Genomic DNA, 19,131 nt, shown 5'->3' with positions numbered 1-19,131 from the left:
ATTCTGGTAAGATTTCATTAAGTTAAGTATCTAGATATGCCGAATTTTGAATGAGATTTATATTCGCTGGTAAAATGGAATCTGCTCGAGTTAAATAGTTAATAGGCCTGGATCCTGCATACCAAAAGAAAGTTTATTAATAGCAAGCTGAAAATTTGTTATTAGCTTAACAGTGTCTAGTCGGACAAACTTTGATGTTTTAATTTAAAACAAACACTGGAACGGGAAGTTTTAATTGTTGAACAGGTTACGGGTTTCGAACGTCAGACTACAAAAATGTCTCATGTGTTGTGTCGGACAGAACTTCCAATTGATTTGCTACTCTTTCATTAGCATGCAAAATTAGACTGCTATTTATCACCAATATAATTGCTATCCTCTGACATGTTCTACGTGTCGGAATTATTAAAATGCCCAACATAGAGAGAGACATACTTTATTGATACAATGTACCAAAAGGCCATCGACCAAAGTCTTTCAGCCAACTGCCCAACATATTTTTCGGACAAAAATTTTTTCATATATTATAATATACAAAGTTTGCTATTGAATAAACTTAAAAACAACCTGCTAGTTTTCACAATCATAAACTTGTCAGGATGGCACGTTCCACAATTAAGGCTTCCCCTGTTCCAGTGTTTCTATACATCAAAGTGTGTCCAACTAGACACCGTTAAGCTATTAACAAATTTGAGCTTGCTATTAATCAACTTTTTTTTGGTATGCGGGATCCAGGCCTAGGTACGAAATTTTTAAAAGTAGACGTTTTAAAAAAAATTTAATTATACAGTTTAAACAGCTTTTTCAAAACTATTTACAATCATATTATTTGTTGTCATTTCATGGAATTAGGCATAATCCAAATTTAATATAAGTACTATGAAAAAAGAACTAGAGGGAGATATAATCTATTTTTTAATACGATTCTTTGATCACAACCAACTAACTCTTGAGATAAACTGGGAATGCAGTAGACATCCCTTTATGATGCTCATACAGAAGCACATTTCCAAGCAATCTTACATTACAAAGTTGTTGCTGGCATCCTATAAAGGGAAAAAATAATTATTTTGCATGGTTACGTTATCTTGAAGCTGTATTCGATAAAAAATTCTGAAACGAGAAAGCTCACTTTAATACTTATCCGGGCAAGACATTTTACTTCCATATAAAAGACATGGCATTTCGGGCCTATTGAGCCCCACTTGCCCGGATAAGGGTTAAAACAGTAAAAGAAAACGCAGCAGCATAAGGTACTGTTGGTTGGGAGCACTCTGAAGACCACCATGTGTTCGTTGTTCTCTGATAATACCATCAATACAGATAGAATTATTTCTACGAGTATGGCTATGTCAAACGAAATAAGGATTGAGAGACCTTTTAGATGCTCTCAGTGAAACAAATGCAATTTTAGAGCCACAACCAAATACTAGGAACGCTAAGGAAGAAATTCCTCTTATTAAAAAAAGAATGGAGGGACAATTCTTGTTAACAAATTCTGCTTAACACTGGAGGAGGAAGATATATGAAAGGTTGTGTTACAATACATTTAGTTTTTATCTAAGCATGAAAATAAATATTATGACCACATTTGTACTACATTTATTTTCAAACAAACCAGTTTTTTATTGATTCACAAAAAAATTTTATTGATTACGATTTACAATTAACCCATTCGCAGATACGACTAATATGCATGTACTTACAAAGGGAAATTACTGTCTGCATATGAAGATGTGTCCACAAATGTGTTAATACAATATTTACAATAAAATTATATTATAGAATATTTACAATAAAATTAAACTCAATATACACATTGATATTCAAGATTAGTTATTTCCAATTTTTTGTAATTCTATATTATTTGGGTGAAAATCTTATGTCCAGAGCTCTTTGGCAAACCAAACGTATCCCCAGCAACAAATTCTCTGGTTTACTTAGCATCCACATCATAAACATTAATTTTTTCCAATAGAATTATTCTGTTTTCAAATTGGTGGATATGACCAATACAATTAAATAGTTCCTGGAAATATAACAATATAATATACATGATGTTATTAATTTGTTATACAATTTTACCTGGAAAGTAGTTCTGGACATATGAAAATGTTCTCTAAGTTGGATATTGAATTATAGTTTATATATATTTAATTTCATCTCATCCTTCTGGAATAATTTGAGGTAGGTACATCTGCTAAATGTATAACGGCATTTGCTAATTTCGTCCCCAAACAAAAGTTCTTCAAGAATTATCCATTTTAGTTTAGACAGTTTCAGTTTTATTTAAAAACAAAACTGTCTAGGTTATAAATTATATAAACACATAAACAAATGGAACACAGAACACTCTCAATCGAATGTCAAACGTCAGTCGTTCACTAGTAAAAAAACTGTCAGCGTTTCAGCGCAAATTAATCGGATTGCACTCGGATTATTCTGGTGAACGCGACCATTTTCTTGTCCAATTTATTGTTGATGTAAAGTGGACTTAAGACCGAAAATAAGATTCAGAATAATTAGGTCATTACCGAAAATAAGATTCAGGACGTAGATGATGAATATTACAGAGAAATGAAACTGGAAACTGGATTCTTGTGTAACAAACTTGCAGATTTCAAGTAACAGTGCAAGCAGTATTTCAGGTGTTATTGAAGAGTTCTGGCATTCGGTGAGCCTATTAGAAGCTAACGATGGAAAACTAAAATATCTAAACATATGTAACTTTGCCAAACACAAAATGTTGTGTTCACGTGTTTCTAATGTTAAATGCGAAACAATTGTTTGAAGAATTTGATCCAGACATGCAGCTGTTAAAATTAGTGGATGACAAAATATTCTAGTTGTTAAATGTACCTATTCATTTTTTTCGAATCATGAGGAAACTATAATAAGTATTTTTGAAAAATTTAAACGCAGAATGAAAGACTGCATTATTTAGAAAAACCAAAACGTTTCTTTTGAATGAGATATTTGGAATTAAAATGACACTACATTTTGTCTTTTTTTCACCCCTGTAACTTATTAAAATAAACATTATAGAAGTTTTCAGGGACTTTCGGTCCTCGGTAATAACGTAATCTTTCTTTCTGCGTTTAAATTTTTCAAAATACTTATTAGTTTTCTCAGGATTCGCAAAAAATGAAAACATTTAAAATACATTGAACATTTTAACGGGCGACATTTTGCGCCTATCCCCTTAAGTTAGCTGTTGTTTTTATTATCAAAAATCCCAAATGTATCCCAAAAATCCTTAAGTATATTTTAGTTTTTGATTTAGTAGATTTTAGCTAAAAAATGGTAATTACCAGTTGTTGTTTTGGAATAATTAGGTTTCCAATTTTTTGGAATTCCTCTTGGGACAGTTAAGACGGATATGCAGATTACTGTATAAGTATACTGTATTTACATGGCCTAAAAAGAATCTACTGATTTTGTGAAAGCCAAACTACTGAAAGAGTAAAAACTGACCTGGCAACCCCGTCTAGCAGGCAACCCCGTCTAGCAAAGCTGATACAAAGATTGAAAGATTAAGGTTATCAAATCTACTGATAAAACAGTGGACAATGGAATGGAAACCAGCTATTAAAAAAACAAACAAACAGGTTGTTAAATAAATCGAAAATTTCCAGCAAAATAAAACATATAATAATAAGAAAAAAATAAGGTTATAAAGTAAATTCTTTTTCTCCTTCTGAAGTTGCCGCAAAGGTGTCACACACCTAAAACAACACCTAGGGTCGTGACAGACAACTTCAGAGTCGGCCAGGGCGTAAATTAGTTTAGCATTATAACGTTTTTAAGTCGTTGCGATTGTTGAAAAAACTGAACTGTGATATGTAGTTGTCACAATGGTAATAAATTAGTTGCCCGTGTAACTAAAGGTATTACTTAAAGTTGTAACATCGCAATGTCAGTCGGGATAGGGGACGTTGGCCGAAACAACTTAAAATGCTCTCGGGCAACGTTATATACAGTGCATTTGTTTGTACTGACAACCAATGCGTCGAAAAATTGCTACTTGGGTTGTATATGGAAGAAAACAAAACAATTGAATCTCACTCACTTACAGTCGTAAAAATGAAAGAATACCCATGAACGAACATATAAAACACGCTGTATTTTATTCCTGTCACAAAGAAAATTGTCCAGTGCAAGTACATGTAACAATAATTATTACATGCACTTGCGCTGGCCAATTTTTTGTGTGACACAGTGACAGGAAAATACAGCGTGTTTTATATGTTCGTTCATGGGTATTCTTTCATTTTTCCTACTGTACATTGGCTAAAACTGGAAAGGTTTTCTATTTTAGTCAATGGAAGTGTACACAGTTAAATTGATTCAATTATTGTTCTATCCTACAGAAATATACTATAATATAGAGATTTACCAAAGTTAACACGTCGACGAAGAGTGTGTCAAATGGATAAGTAAGTGTTGTGACACTATATTGAATTTTGCAAAGTAGAATAGGAAAATTGCTAAATTTCTTTTAGCGCTTATAGTTTATGGAAACAATTTTAACATGTTTTTGTAAGCATGTGGACGATGACCATGAATGTCATGTCACATTTCATAATAAGCATCTGTAGATATAATGTGACAAAAATCTAGTGATTTTTTGTCATAACTTGTTATTTAAAAAATGTCTATAGACGTTGTGTCACATTTCATCAATGGAAATTAGACGTCTATAGACATTCTGTCCGTCAATGTGTTAAAGATGTTTGCTAACCTTATAGAATATTTTTGTGTTATGGGGAAATAAAAGAATCATTAATATACATGTTTGATTTTTTTATTCTTTATTTAATTGTCCTTTGCATAATTTAATTTTTAAATTTAATAAATTAATTTCTTTTCTGTGTCTCTCTTCTGTCATTTTCTTTTGTCTGGCCTGCTTCTGTTGTGCCCTTTGCTCCTCCTTTTCTATGTGGATCAGTTGATCTATGTTGAGTATTAGCTTTGTTCTTTGGTGTAATAAATTCTCTACTTTATTATTGGTTGTTTCCTTCTGGGACTGGCTTTTTTCTAAGAACGCAGGATTGGCATCTCATCAAAAATCTCCTAGATGTTTGCGTTATCTGCAATTAATTTTTTTATTTAGAATAAATTCAGTCGTATAAATATGTGAAAAGTGTCACTAATAAATATTAAATTTAGCATATAATAATTAACTCCTGAAAAAATATACCAGAATTCTATATTGTTTTGCAAAAAATTACAATATAACCAAGAACATTAACAGTGTAAATCAAGTTTGAAAACCGTCTTTATTTCTCATTTGTTGCATTTTGGGCTTAGGCCACTTCATCTCATAGCGTCGTATATAGTATTGGATTTAAATAAAATAAATTAATTGGAAAAGACTGCAAGACTTGTACACACTTCTGAATAGGTCAAAACGGCAAACAGGTGTATGTTTTCAAAAAACTATCAAAAGTTTTTTGAAAACATACACCTGTTTGCCGTTTTGACCTTAAATAAAATAGTATATGTGTCACAGTTCAAGTTGATTCTTAGTTAGAGTTGACTATTCCTAGTTCGAGTCAACTCAAACTAAAATGAGCAGTAAGAGTTGATTTGAAAAATTAAATTTAACTTTTACTAGTTGACGTACATTCTTCCTAACTCTTGTTAGTAAAAGTAGATCCTCGGAAAAAGGGAATCAGCTCTTACTAGTTTGAGTTGACTATTCATGGATCTATATTCAGTAAATGTACATTCACACGTGCTTTTTTTATGCATGCGCATCTCTTTGTGTTGATTATTATTAACTTATCACGATTTGAACATACAGTAACAAAGTATTTTATTTCATGGATCTATTGCTTGTATTCTTGATGGTTCCGCTTCCTGACATTTTTACAATATTTGAAAGCTTAGATATCAATACATTTTTGGCGAAAATCATGTTTTTCCATTAAACTAATGCTATTATTGTTTAAAAGGTACTGCCAAAGTGTAGTAAGCCTAGAATTACTTTAAACATAATATGTATGACTTACTTAGATTTTACTAAACATAGGCTTACTACACTCTAAACAATAATAGCATTAGTTTAATGAAAAAACATGATTTTTGCCAAAATGTCACTTACGTTACTTTGCCAAAAATGTATCGATATATTAAGTTTTTATTTCTTTTTTAATTTTATATGTTTTAAATAGTTTTAATAAGTTACATTCCTGTTGATGGTTTTTAAAATGTAGCACACCCATGTGGATATTTTTCAGGAGAAGCTAAATAAGAGATGAGCGTTTGAGGGCAAAAGTAAATAATTTGACACTATCAAAAGATTAGTATGAAGAATACATTAAAAAAGTAAGAACTCTGAAGGATGAATCTACAAAAGATAGTAATGATCACATATTGTTAAAAAGATAAATGTTATTGAAGCGCATAGTGCTAGTTGACTTAAACTAGGAATAGTCAACTTCAACTGGATAATCAACTTGAACTGTAACATATACTATAAAGTTACTTGAAAACCTTTATTTAAATTCAACAATCCAAGTGGTAACAAGATTACCACTTTTTCTGTTTCATTAGCTATTTTGTCTTCTTTACCTACAAATCAACAGTTTCCACTAATTTCTATAGATTTACCTCTTGTTCAAGATCTTCACTCTTCAATAAACTTAGCATATAAGTAATTTTGTTTTACTTCTTCACCATAATCAACCTTTTCTTTCTAAAACAATATTGTTTTCTGATTATTATAATATAGAATTGTATTTTTGAATCTCATGACTTTATATAATTATTCTTTTTAAGTTTTAATTCCATGATTACTTACATTTCCTTCTTCCAATTCCACAATAAAAATAAAATCATCTTACCATTTTGCTAGCTCTGTGACAAGAAAACAACCATAGAAAAAAGTGTTGTGTGATTTGGTAGAATGCGATCTTACTCTTTAAAAAATATGTCACGTATTTCAGCGCCATCTCAGCACCTGGTTAAATGGAAGGGTACTACAAATCTGGCCTCCACATAAGTGGTCTGTAGCTTCGACATGATAGGTGTGAAATTTTAAACGTTCTTGTTGTTGATTGGATAGGAAGAGTGGCGTAATCTAGCCTCCATGCTAGGTACATGATAGCCTCCATACGGTACTTCCAATATTTAATATTTTATTCAAGTGGACAATAAAGGTACAACACAAACAACTTTTGTTTCTTAATTATTTATTTATACAATAATGTGACATTTTACATAGAAATATGAGTATTTAATTTGGATTAAATATATGTTTACTCGTTGAATTTTTCAACCGACTGCACACAACACCTGATGGGAGCCATTAGACCTAACAACAAAACGCGAAATAAAATGTGTATTTTAAAACTGTTGGATAAACAGTACCTACAATCAGAAAATCTCTACATTACAATCAGAAAAACTTACCTTTAAAAAGGTACTCATTACAAAATAACAAAAATATCAAAAAACACGACTGAATATCAGCTTTTTATGGTGACACAAACACATCACATAAACCGACCATATAAAATGACTGAACCATAGAAAAAAGTGTTGTGTGATTTGATAGAATGCGATCTTACTCTTTAAAAAACATGTCACGTATTTCAGCGCCATCTCAGCACCTGGTTAAATGGAAGGATACTACAAATCTGGCCTCCACATAAGTGGTCTGTAGCTTCGACATGATAGGTGTGAAATTTTAAACGCTCTTGTTGTTGATTGGATAGAAAGGGTGCCATAATCTAGCCTCCATGCTAGGTACATAGCCTCCATACGGTACTTCCAATATTTAATATTTTATTGGACAATAAAGGTAAAACACAAACAACTTTTGTTTCTTACTTATTTATTTATAAAATAATGTGACATTTTACATAGAAATATGAGTATTTAATTTGGATTAAATAAATGTTTACTTGTTGAACTTTTCCACTGTCTGCACACAACAGCTGAACGGAGCCATTAGACCTAACAACAAAACGCGAAATAAAGTGTGTATTTTAAAACTGTTGGATAAACAGTACCTACAATCAGAAAATCTCTACCTTACAATCAGAAAAACTTACCTTTAAAAAGGTACTCGATTACAAAATATCAAAAAACACGACTGAATATCAGCTTTTTATGGTGACACAAACACATCACATAACTGACCATATAAAATAACTGAACGACAACGAACGAACGAACACGAACACTGAACACAGATTCACAGATAGCGCAGGATTTGTCAAAAGTCATGTTCCACCAATCACAATGCCGACATCAGCGCCTCTGACAAAATGGAAGGAAAATAAATACAATTACATGTTTTTTATTAGAGTGCGCGGGGCATGGACTGAACGACAACGAACGAACGAACACGAACACTGAACACAGATTCACAGATAGCGCAGGATTTGTCAAAAGTCATGTTCCACCAATCACAATGCCGACATCAGCGCCTCTGATAAAATGGAAGGAAAATAAATACGATTACATGTTTTTTATTAGAGTGCGCGGGGCATGAAAACAACAACAAATAACTCATACCATAGCCACCTTTACTTTACAAGCCATGAAGAGAAAAAGGCAACATCGCAATTGATGACGTGCGTAGTCCGACTTTCGGACTACCGCTTTTGAAAACACAATTTTAAAGTAGAAATTCTGGTAAAATTTATAGTATTTTTTGAGTCGAACAAGAAAATATTATTAATTAGAAGTTTGTACAAAATAAAATTAAAAGTACTTCCTTGTAAGTAACGTTTATTATACAAAAAAAAAAAACCAATAACAAGAATATACATGGGATTAATTTTTTTCGAATCCTAAGAAAACTAATGAGTATTTTTCAAAAATTTAAACGCAGAATGAAAGATTACGTTAGGACCGAGGGCCGAAAGTCCCTGAAAACTTCTATGTTTATTTTAATAAGTTACAGGGGCGAAAAATTAAGAAAATTTAGTGTGATTTTTAGTTTCAAATATTTCATTCAAAAACAACCTTTCATTCATTCTAATGGACTTTCGGCCCTCGGTAATAAAGTAATCTTTCATTCAGCGTTTACATTTTTCAAAAATACTTATTAGTTTTCTCAGAATTCGAAAAAATGGTTGCATTTAAAATACACCGAAAATTTTGACAGGCGTCAAAATTTTGCATTTTGTTCCTTTCCCTTTAAAGTTTTTCGCACTTATTTAGAAACACCCTGAATTGGAAAAATGCGAGGAACTGCAGAAGGTTTTAACTTAGGATTCGTTAATTTCTCTACATGTTTGTTGCCTTCCTTATCTACCCATTCTCTAACTCTCTCGATGTCATCAGAATAAAAATGTTTGGCACATACTACCGCTGATGTTCCAATAACAAAATTTTTCCTGTGGATACACTCTAACCAAAGTTCTCGCAGCTTTGGATCCTTTGGAAATAAAAAAGTGCTTTCTGGTTGTTCATTCTTTTTAAGACTGCTATCGTAATTGCTTTTGCACTCTGGCACACAGCAACGGCTTGGCATCTACAAAAACAAAAATTATAAGTAGGTATGCCGTATGTAAAATACCAAACTTAAAGAAATTTATATAAACTTGCGTGCATAGAAATCAGCCCACTCAAAAATTTGGTCATTTTTGATGTCTCGTATTTCCCGAACCTGTTGGCCGATTTAAATTGATTTTTTAATATGTTATAGCCTGATTCTTTAACAATACCCCTGTAATAATATTGTTGCTAAATAAGTAAATTTTCATTGTATATATACCGGGTGTATGAATTAAACTGTCTTTTTTTTTCAAAGTTCGCATCACCCTATGGAATATTCATTCTAAGGGACTTTCGGCCCTCGGTGATAAAGTAATCTTGCATTCTGCGTTTAAATTTTTCAAAAATACTTATTAGATTTTTCAAGATTCATTTAAAATACATTGAAAATTTTGACAGGGGTCAAAATTTTGAATTTTGTTACTTTCCCTTTAAAGTTTGTCGCACTTATTTAGAAACACCCTGTATTGATAAAAGACATATTATCTAGTTGTTAAAGTAGCTAACTTTTTTTATTATCCTACATAAGCGAATGAATAAAAAACAGAATGTTAAGAAAACCTGAGGCTATAGTTGAGTTTTAATTTCACTATTTTATAAATGCCCGTTATACAATAAAAAATTAACTGCTTAGCAACAATATTATTACAGCGGTATTGTTAAAGAATCAGGCTATAACATATTAAAAAAATCACTTGAATCGGCCAACAGGTTTAGTAAATATAAGACATCAAAAATGACAAAAATTTTAAGTGGACGCATTTCTATATGCACGTAAGTTTATATAAAAATATATTATACTATAAAATATATTATATAAAAATATATTATATTGAACTAAAATCATCTTAATACATACCATTTAATATTCTTTATAATTTGGAGCACGAAATATTGTAAAATGTTTGAGTTTTTCTGTAAATACAGTGAATATTATTTAAAAACATTTAAAAATAAATGAGAACTGTCAGAATTAACCGGTCTACGCTTAGATGTTGCCAAGTTTCAACTTCATGGCTTGTAAAGTAAAGGCGCAGTCTCTCTTATGCGATTGTCGCATGCGTTTGACGCAAGCAGCAGTCGCAAGCAATTAACGCAGTGGTTGGGGTGGTCTCTCTTGTGCGTTTAGACGCATCCGACGCATCAGATATAACAGCTGATGAAAAGCGGGAATTTTAAAAATAATATGTTATATCTAACGTGCTATGTACTAAGAGTATAAGTCATAAAAAAGATTTTTCGGGATGCTTCTATATTTTGAATTATATAATTAATAAGGTATTACCAAAGTAGAAAGTAAAATCGTTAATTACTAATTTATTAATCATATTTCGTCACCATTTTCATATTCAGTTGTAATAGTTATTTCATCAGTGGTAAAAAAGACTTTGAAAAGTCCTAATAAAATATTTTCATTTTTGACTTATACTCTTAATACATAGCACTCTAGATATATTATCTAATAGCACCAATAACAGTAACATTGCTTCAGAGTAATTTATAATAATATTGATATTGCTTCATAGTAATTTATAATAATATTGATATTTAGTAATTTATAATTATAGTAATACTTATTAATTAATAATAATAGGAATATTTAGTAATTTATAATAATGGTAATAACTTAGTAATTAATAATATTCATTAGTCATTTATAATAATATGTAGTAATATTTAGTAATTTATAATTAGTAGGTAGTAGTAATAGTAGTAAGTAGTAATTAATTTAGTGATAATAATAATATAATTGGTGCATCTACAGAGACAGGTTTATCTTCACATATTAAAAGAGCAAGAATTGGAGGAGAACATTTTAAAAATGATGCTCTCAGATGAAGGTAAACCAAAAAAGAGTAAAACTGATGAAATGTATGTGAATAGGGTTGAAGAAGGATACCAAACCAATTTAATAAGTAAATATATGGTTGATAATGAGACCAAGTTTCATAGTTTCTTTCGCGTGACGAAGAACCAGCTCCATTTCTTGTTATGTGCTATTAAGGAAGACATAACGAAATCTCCTACAAGAATGGTAAAGAGAATGATAACACTATATATAACACCAGAAGAAAAACTTGGTGTCACATTAAGGTTAGTACAAAATGTTTATTTCCTGTGCAATTATGAAAACAACAGAATTGCTTATTTATATCTGGAAATTACGTATTATTAAAATATTAATTAATAAAGCTTTTTAACCTCGAACCTCGTTATCATAATTTGATAAACAATAAACAACAAACTTTTAAATTCTATGTCAAATTTTTTGTTGTTTTATGAAATGGACGCATGCAGTCACTGCAAAGCACTGCTATCATTACCAGTCGATGCAGCAGGCGCATGCGATTCCTCGCGTCGGACGCACAAGACAGACCGGCCGTATAAAGTTTACATTTGAGGAGTGCACAGAACATCGCTTGCGACTGCTGCTTGCGTCAAACGCATGCGACAATCGCATAAGAGAGACTGCGGCTTAAAGGTGGCTATGCTCATACTCATAACCTCACATTGCCTGTGACTTTGACAGAAGGATGAAAATATCAACATTTGGCAACGTCGGTACCGCGTGGGTTAATTAGCCTTTCGTAAAGTGAAGCCAGTAGCCAGTTTTTGGTTTGTTTGTCACCAAAAACATGGCGGTCACGTCAAAAATAACAATGGGTTGCCAGTGGTGGGTGTTCGTTGAAGGTTAAAATTTCATAAAAAATAAAGTAAATCATCATCTAAAATTCGTAATAGAAACATATGTATGTATTGAAACATATGTACGTAATATGAGCAACTTAATAAAACATTTACCGTAAACAAATTCTTCATTTTAAATACATTTCATGTTTTCATTTTATATACTCAATGCATAACATAACCCCAAAGATACGTCGATGATCAAAATCTCTGGTGTCGGCAGCGTTGCCAGGCCCAAAAAATTTATTTCCCCAAATTGTGTTTAAAAGTTTGTAACGAAATAGCGATGGACTACCCCAGCTAATTGAAACAATATTCGAAAATATTACCTCAATCAACTAAGATAGCCATCACTACACCCTTGGCTTAGCTCAGTCACTCAGGTGTGTGTTCGTCTTGTCCTAACCTTAGAATGAAATCTGAAAATTGGAATGGAAGCAAACAAAACATAGTTTTTAACTAATCATGTTTATTGTTCATAAAGATATAATAAATAAAATGACTTAGTAAATTGCATTAACAAATGTATTTCAATTCTTGCCAAAAACTAACAATTCTGGATTATACTTATGGCTTTTGGTAGCTGATGGTATCTTCTTGATGTCGTATGGTACTGCTGTTGTAGACTTCTCGTAGGCCTGGGCGGATCTTCGGCGCAAGGCCCCTGCAGCTAGAGGTGGTGGTTGTGCAGTCTGGATGTCATTGTCTTTGCCTTCAAGTGTGCATCACCGGTGATGTGAGGCTTAAGTTCCCGAAGAGGGAAAGGTTGATCTCTTTCCAAAAAACTATAAAACAGAGACACATATCAATCATCAAGAAGAAAAACCAAAATATACCTTTGCCAAATAGTATTCAGAAATAGTAATTGGCAAGGGTAAATTACATAGAATCTAGATGAGAATAGTTAAAATTCTGATTACTAAACGTGCATATTAATAGATGAAAAGAAATATAGAAACCAAACACATGGTTGAACATTTGAAGGTTAGATAAAAATATTATAAAAAATGTTATAAGAAACTAGGTATGGATGGAATATAATGCCTGTAAGAAATTACTAAAAAAAACTATATGTAGCTCACCCCAAGAGGAAGATGATTTGTTGAAATAAAATGATTTATTTTTCAAGCTGCTCTGCCTTTTAAAACATTTCCACCTCCATTTTGAGAATGAGATATGGGGGTTGTCATTGTCATTAAAATGACATGACAACGAACCTTGGACGAAATTTGAAATCACGAACATGGAACACAAGAGATGATACAATGTAAATAGGGTTGCCTATTACAGAACGAGCGCCAACCGATTTTTATTAAAGGGGAAAATGGGTAAACCAAATAGAAGAAGATAATGATTAATGAAATATTAAAGAAAATAAGATAAAATAATTATTTAAAAATAAAATATCAAAGATGTGACGTTTGTAACGTTACACACTCCTCTCACCCATCAGAAAAATTTTGAACACACGTGAGAAATTTTTCTCACAGAAAACAGGAATGTTACACACTCCCTCCACTCATCAGAAAAATTTCGAACACAGGTGAGAAATTTTTCTCAAGGAAAACAAGAAATCAAAGTTCTAACCAGAAATAAATATATGCAGTAGTAATAGTTCAAAACAAATCAAAAATAAATACTGATAATAAAGTAATCATTAAGTCAATGTATATAGTTAATTTAAATTATTAATCATAAAAAATTTTAAAGTACCAAAATAATTTTCAGATGTTACTCTGGGGAAAATAAAAATATTACCCAATGAATTGTAGTATTCATCACACTATAAAATATTTATTTATTATAAATAAATGACATCAGAGAATATCTATCTCTGGAAAAAAATAAATGTACTTTAAAAATATGTAATTAATTTAAAATTATAAAGACTTATAATATAAAGTGTAAGTATTAATCAAATTCAACTAAAAATCCAAGAAAGTAATAATTAAAGGTAAATAAGTTGACCTAAGCCAAATAATGTTGTTATTTATTAAAATGAATTGCAAATATTCAGGTATTTATATAATATAAAAGACATATAATCAAAAAGTAAATATAATGGATATCACATCCTAAATACAATAAATAAATAGCTAGTGGAGCTACTAAGAAGTGAATCTCGAACAAAATAACAAGTACTCGGATAACGAGTATCTAAAGTAAGGTAATAATATAATAATCAATATAACAAGGTACTTAAGTAAAAGCATATTAGTAGACAAAGATAATATAAATATAATATAATAAAAAGAAATGCAAGTGCAACTATAGATAAACTATTAAAAAAAAATAAGTACCAACTACATGGAAAGCCAAATAAGACAAAGTTCTACACCAAAGGGTTTAAAAAAACTGCATAAAACCAGTCCTAAAAGACTTAACCAATAAGTTAATAAAGAGAGAGAGAGAGAGATAATGATACATAATGCAAATGCTACTTCCATCAAATGCATACCAGGGATCTACACTAAAGAACAAAATATATGTATAAAAATGCATAAATATGATTTGCAAAGATGGAAAATAACAAATGCTAGTAGCTAAACTACAATCATACTTCAAAGCGCCACAATTCTACACCAGATTTCTAAAAGTAGATATGCATAGAATTGTTTGAACTCCAAAAGAAAAAATTTATAAAAGACATCATCCTAAAAATAATATACAGCATTAAACTGTATATCAACAGTCATTAAGACCAAAAAAACGGAACTCAGACTCAATAGATCTGGCCCAACCCTATGGATAACTTATATGTACCCTAGGAAAAAAAAACACTAGGTGTCTATGCAGCTATATATAAGCCATACACAACTTATAAGTGCCGGATGAGGCTTTCATGCTAATCTGTATCAAAAATCAGTACAACACCCAAAATAAAATAATAAAACAATAATATATAGATAAATAGGGCATTGTTAAATAAAAAAGATGTTAAATATAATGTTTATCATAATTAATATAAGTGCAATAACGCATAAAATTGAAAAATGTAAAATATCATGCTTTACGAACAAAAATTTTTTTGAGATTCAAGACAAGAAGAAGAATGGTTTAAATTAATATTCTGAATACGTAAAGAAGAAGAATAAGAATAAAATACCTCAATGAAAGAAAAGAACTTGAAAATTGTCCTAGTCTTTACTATACAAGTAAAGTAGTATATACCATCCGAACAGAAAGTTCGACGGAAACAACAAAATTTTTGGTAGTTGTACAAAATTGGTAATAAATATATGAGAACAACTAGGAAAAATAAGAATAAGTAAAAAGTAATTGAAAATAAGTAATAAAACAAGATTTAAGCACTTTAGAGTACACAGAAGTACCTATGAAAAGAACGCAGAAGAAATAGTACGTATAAAAAGTACAGAAAATATGACAATAAATGGAAAAATTCTCTTGGGTTTTGGAAAGTTACAACAAAATATGAAAGTAATTAAAGAAGAACTACCAAAAAAAAACTGGTTAAATTGAAAAAAAAACAGAAAAAACACCATGTGGACATTACTATCAAGGTCCTAACATAAAAATTAGCAAAAAAAACTAGGTAAAAAATTCCAAATGTTAAAAATACCAATATTTGCAACTTTAAATGTATTTTAAAGCAATTATGCTGAAATATATAATTAAATTATTGTAACTGGTAATACTTTTTTGACCCATAATCTGAAATTAGCGTTTAATATATAAAAATTAGTCAAAAAGTACCAAAATAGGTAATATATATATAGATTTACTGCAAAACTTGAATATAAAATGAAATATGTGAAAATAGTATTTATTAATGCTTGTATGCTTGCACCAAACCAAAATTCAACGTTCTATTCTTCAGATAAGACAAGTGCGTTGGGCGCCAGTGTAACGAGTTATCGATGGACTACCCCAGCTAATTGAAACAATATTCGAAAATATTACCTCAACTAACCAAGATAGCCATCACTACACCCTTGGCTTAGCTCAGTCACTCAGGTGTGTGTTCGTCTTGTCCTAACCTTAGAATGAACTCTGAAAATTGGAATGGAAGCAAACAAAACATAGTTTTTAACTAATCATGTTTATTGTTCATAAAGATATAATAAATAAAATGACTTAGTAAATTGCATTAACAAATGTATTTCAATTCTTGCCAAAAACTAACAATTCTGGATTATACTTATGGCTTTTGGTAGCTGATGGTATCTTCTTGATGTCGTATGGTACTGCTGTTGTAGACTTCTCGTAGGCCTGGGCGGATCTTCGGCGCAAGGCCCCTGCAGCTAGAGGTGGTGGTTGTGCAGTCTGGATGTCATTGTCTTTGCCTTCAAGTGTGCATCACCGGTGATGTGAGGCTTAAGTTCCCGAAGAGGGAAAGGTTGATCTCTTTCCAAAAAACTATAAAACAGAGACACATATCAATCATCAAGAAGAAAAACCAAAATATACCTTTGCCAAATAGTATTCAGAAATAGTAATTGGCAAGGGTAAATTACATAGAATCTAGATGAGAATAGTTAAAATTCTGATTACTAAACGTGCATATTAATAGATGAAAAGAAATATAGAAACCAAACACATGGTTGAACATTTGAAGGTTAGATAAAAATATTATAAAAAATGTTATAAGAAACTAGGTATGGATGGAATATAATGCCTGTAAGAAATTACTAAAAAAAACTATATGTAGCTCACCCCAAGAGGAAGATGATTTGTTGAAATAAAATGATTTATTTTTCAAGCTGCTCTGCCTTTTAAAACATTTCCACCTCCATTTTGAGAATGAGATATGGGGGTTGTCATTGTCATTAAAATGACATGACAACGAACCTTGGACGAAATTTGAAATCACGAACATGGAACACAAGAGATGATACAATGTAAATAGGGTTGCCTATTACAGAACGAGCGCCAACCGATTTTTATTAAAGGGGAAAATGGGTAAACCAAATAGAAGAAGATAATGATTAATGAAATATTAAAGAAAATAAGATAAAATAATTATTTAAAAATAAAATATCAAAGATGTGACGTTTGTAACGTTACAAGTTGCCAGATTTTCAACAGAATTCCCCAGATTTAAAGGTTTGTTAAGGCCGCGTCTCACCATCAAATAATTTGATCAAACAGTTTGAGCAAACTTGACGTACACTTCGCGTCAAAAAAAACTGGTACACTTTTTTTTTCCCAATGTAAACCTGTGTTCAGACTGGACACAATGGCTCGTGAATCACGGCGTTGTTGCCAGCACAGATAATGGAATTGCACTAAATCTAAATACAAAAAATAACGTTTAAAAATCATGGTGGTGAATCGTAAAACGGGCCATAGGTAACTCAATGTAAAATTATAAACTGTTAAATTCCTGCTTCCCTAATCATTTTACATCAAAAGTAATGAGAAGCTATTTGTAGGGGATTAAAATCTGTATTAAAAACAAAAGCTAAAATATTGTTCTAGGATTTAAACACATTCCAACATTTTGAAAAATACCTACATTTGCCACAGTAGGCAGGTGTGTAAAAGTTAGGCCCACGTTATTATTTACCTGATTGTTCGCACATTATTGACTGAATAAAACATCTTTATAATTATGTATTACTTTCTCCTCAACTGAGGTTATGTTATCAATTTTATTATTTTTTAAACAAGAAATGATAAAATAAAAATTTTGACAGTTCAAATTGTCAATATTTATAATAACTTCACTGTGACCGAACGCAACCGATCCACATTATGGTAATGTGTGTGGCCTAACTTTGGCGTATTTCTGTGAAATTATATTTCTCATGATTCGAAAAAAATAAAACACATTAAACATTTTGACAGGCGACATTTTCCACCTATGTGGTTAATATTTCAGCAGTTTCGAATTTTATTGTAATACATAATATTTAAGTTCCACACTTGTTCACTGTAAAAGTTATTCATTTTGTATTAATTTCAAATTGTAATTTTTGCAGTGTGTTTTATTTATTAGTATCCCACAACTTAGAGAAACCCTTTACATTTCTCGATTTTAAATTAAACATAATAATTTAATGTCATGTCTAGAGTTATTATCTGTCATTCATGTTATATCTGTCATAAATTATAATTAGAACACGAATTAATTTATGGGTACTTAATTGAGATGATGGAACATTACAAAATTAATAAGAGAATTTTTTAGGATGCATGTTTAAATAAATGTGACTGACTAATCGAGAATGCTCGATATTGATTTAATTTTTAGTAAACCTACTAAAAACTTGCGGTCTGCCGCACAGCCCTGCTTTTACCTGGTTTGATATAATATTTTAGTTGAACTGGCAACGTTGCCCAGAAATAAGAATGACATATGTGACAAGACCAATTTACACAACTAGTAAAACACGATTTTCGGTTATAAGACTTGTACCAGTTTTTTTTGACGCGAAGTGTACTTGAGGAAGTACGTCAAAGTGACGTCACAATTGCAGTTTGTTGAAATTCTAAAAATCGGTGTTCTCACGATCAGTCTAGTTTGATCAAATTTTCTGTATTAAGAGTTGTCTAACTTGTTTGAACTTAATCTAATCCACAATGAAAATTGAAAATGAAATGAAAAGGCTGGAGTGAGGAGTGCTGAAGGGAGTTGTGACTTTACTTTGTTGTCAAGTACTAAGTAGGGCACCTATTACCACTGTTCGGGCATATCAGGCAGAAAAAATAGAAAAGAAAGAATGTAGGCTAGACCTGGACTTTTTCCATGAAATGAAAGCCCTAATAAAAACTAAATTGTGTACAAGAAGACATTGGGAAAAAATACATCTATGAGTGAAAGCATCAACAGTGCGAACAGGTATGAATCAAAGATTGAATTAACAGTATGTATTTATATTTAAACAATATTGTTCTTTACAGATTAATTGTTGCTTTACGCTATGTAGGCACAGGGCTCACATTAAAAAGGGTAAGCTTTTCCACGAC

General features: G+C 31.1%; 3 long non-coding RNA genes across 4 annotated transcripts; all 3 read right to left on the bottom strand.

The window, feature by feature from the left end:
* Nucleotides 1–1,586: 1,586 nt before the first annotated feature.
* Nucleotides 1,587–2,448, bottom strand: LOC126880225 (uncharacterized). Its single transcript, XR_007696501.1, has 2 exons — nt 2,086–2,448; nt 1,587–2,029 (listed from the first exon to the last, which is right to left on the bottom strand). It is a non-coding gene; the product is annotated as an uncharacterized LOC126880225 (long non-coding RNA).
* Nucleotides 2,449–4,788: 2,340 nt separating this feature from the next.
* On the bottom strand, nt 4,789–8,346 carry LOC126880224 (uncharacterized). 2 transcript variants are annotated; one of them, XR_007696499.1, is made up of 4 exons: nt 8,019–8,346; nt 6,806–7,374; nt 6,616–6,700; nt 4,789–5,090 (listed from the first exon to the last, which is right to left on the bottom strand). It is a non-coding gene; the product is annotated as an uncharacterized LOC126880224 (long non-coding RNA). The 2 variants fall into 2 exon arrangements; XR_007696500.1 differs by having other exon boundaries at nt 6,806–7,318; nt 8,061–8,345.
* Nucleotides 8,347–12,653: 4,307 nt separating this feature from the next.
* On the bottom strand, nt 12,654–16,864 carry LOC126880223 (uncharacterized). The gene is made up of 2 exons (XR_007696498.1): nt 13,284–16,864; nt 12,654–12,986 (listed from the first exon to the last, which is right to left on the bottom strand). It is a non-coding gene; the product is annotated as an uncharacterized LOC126880223 (long non-coding RNA).
* Nucleotides 16,865–19,131: the final 2,267 nt, after the last annotated feature.

This window comes from Diabrotica virgifera, chromosome 2 (genome assembly GCF_917563875.1).
Source record: "Diabrotica virgifera virgifera chromosome 2, PGI_DIABVI_V3a".
Classification (NCBI taxonomy): Eukaryota; Metazoa; Arthropoda; class Insecta; order Coleoptera; family Chrysomelidae; genus Diabrotica; species Diabrotica virgifera.
Note: the sequence above shows the minus strand (reverse complement) of the source record. Positions and strands in the feature narration are given on the sequence as shown.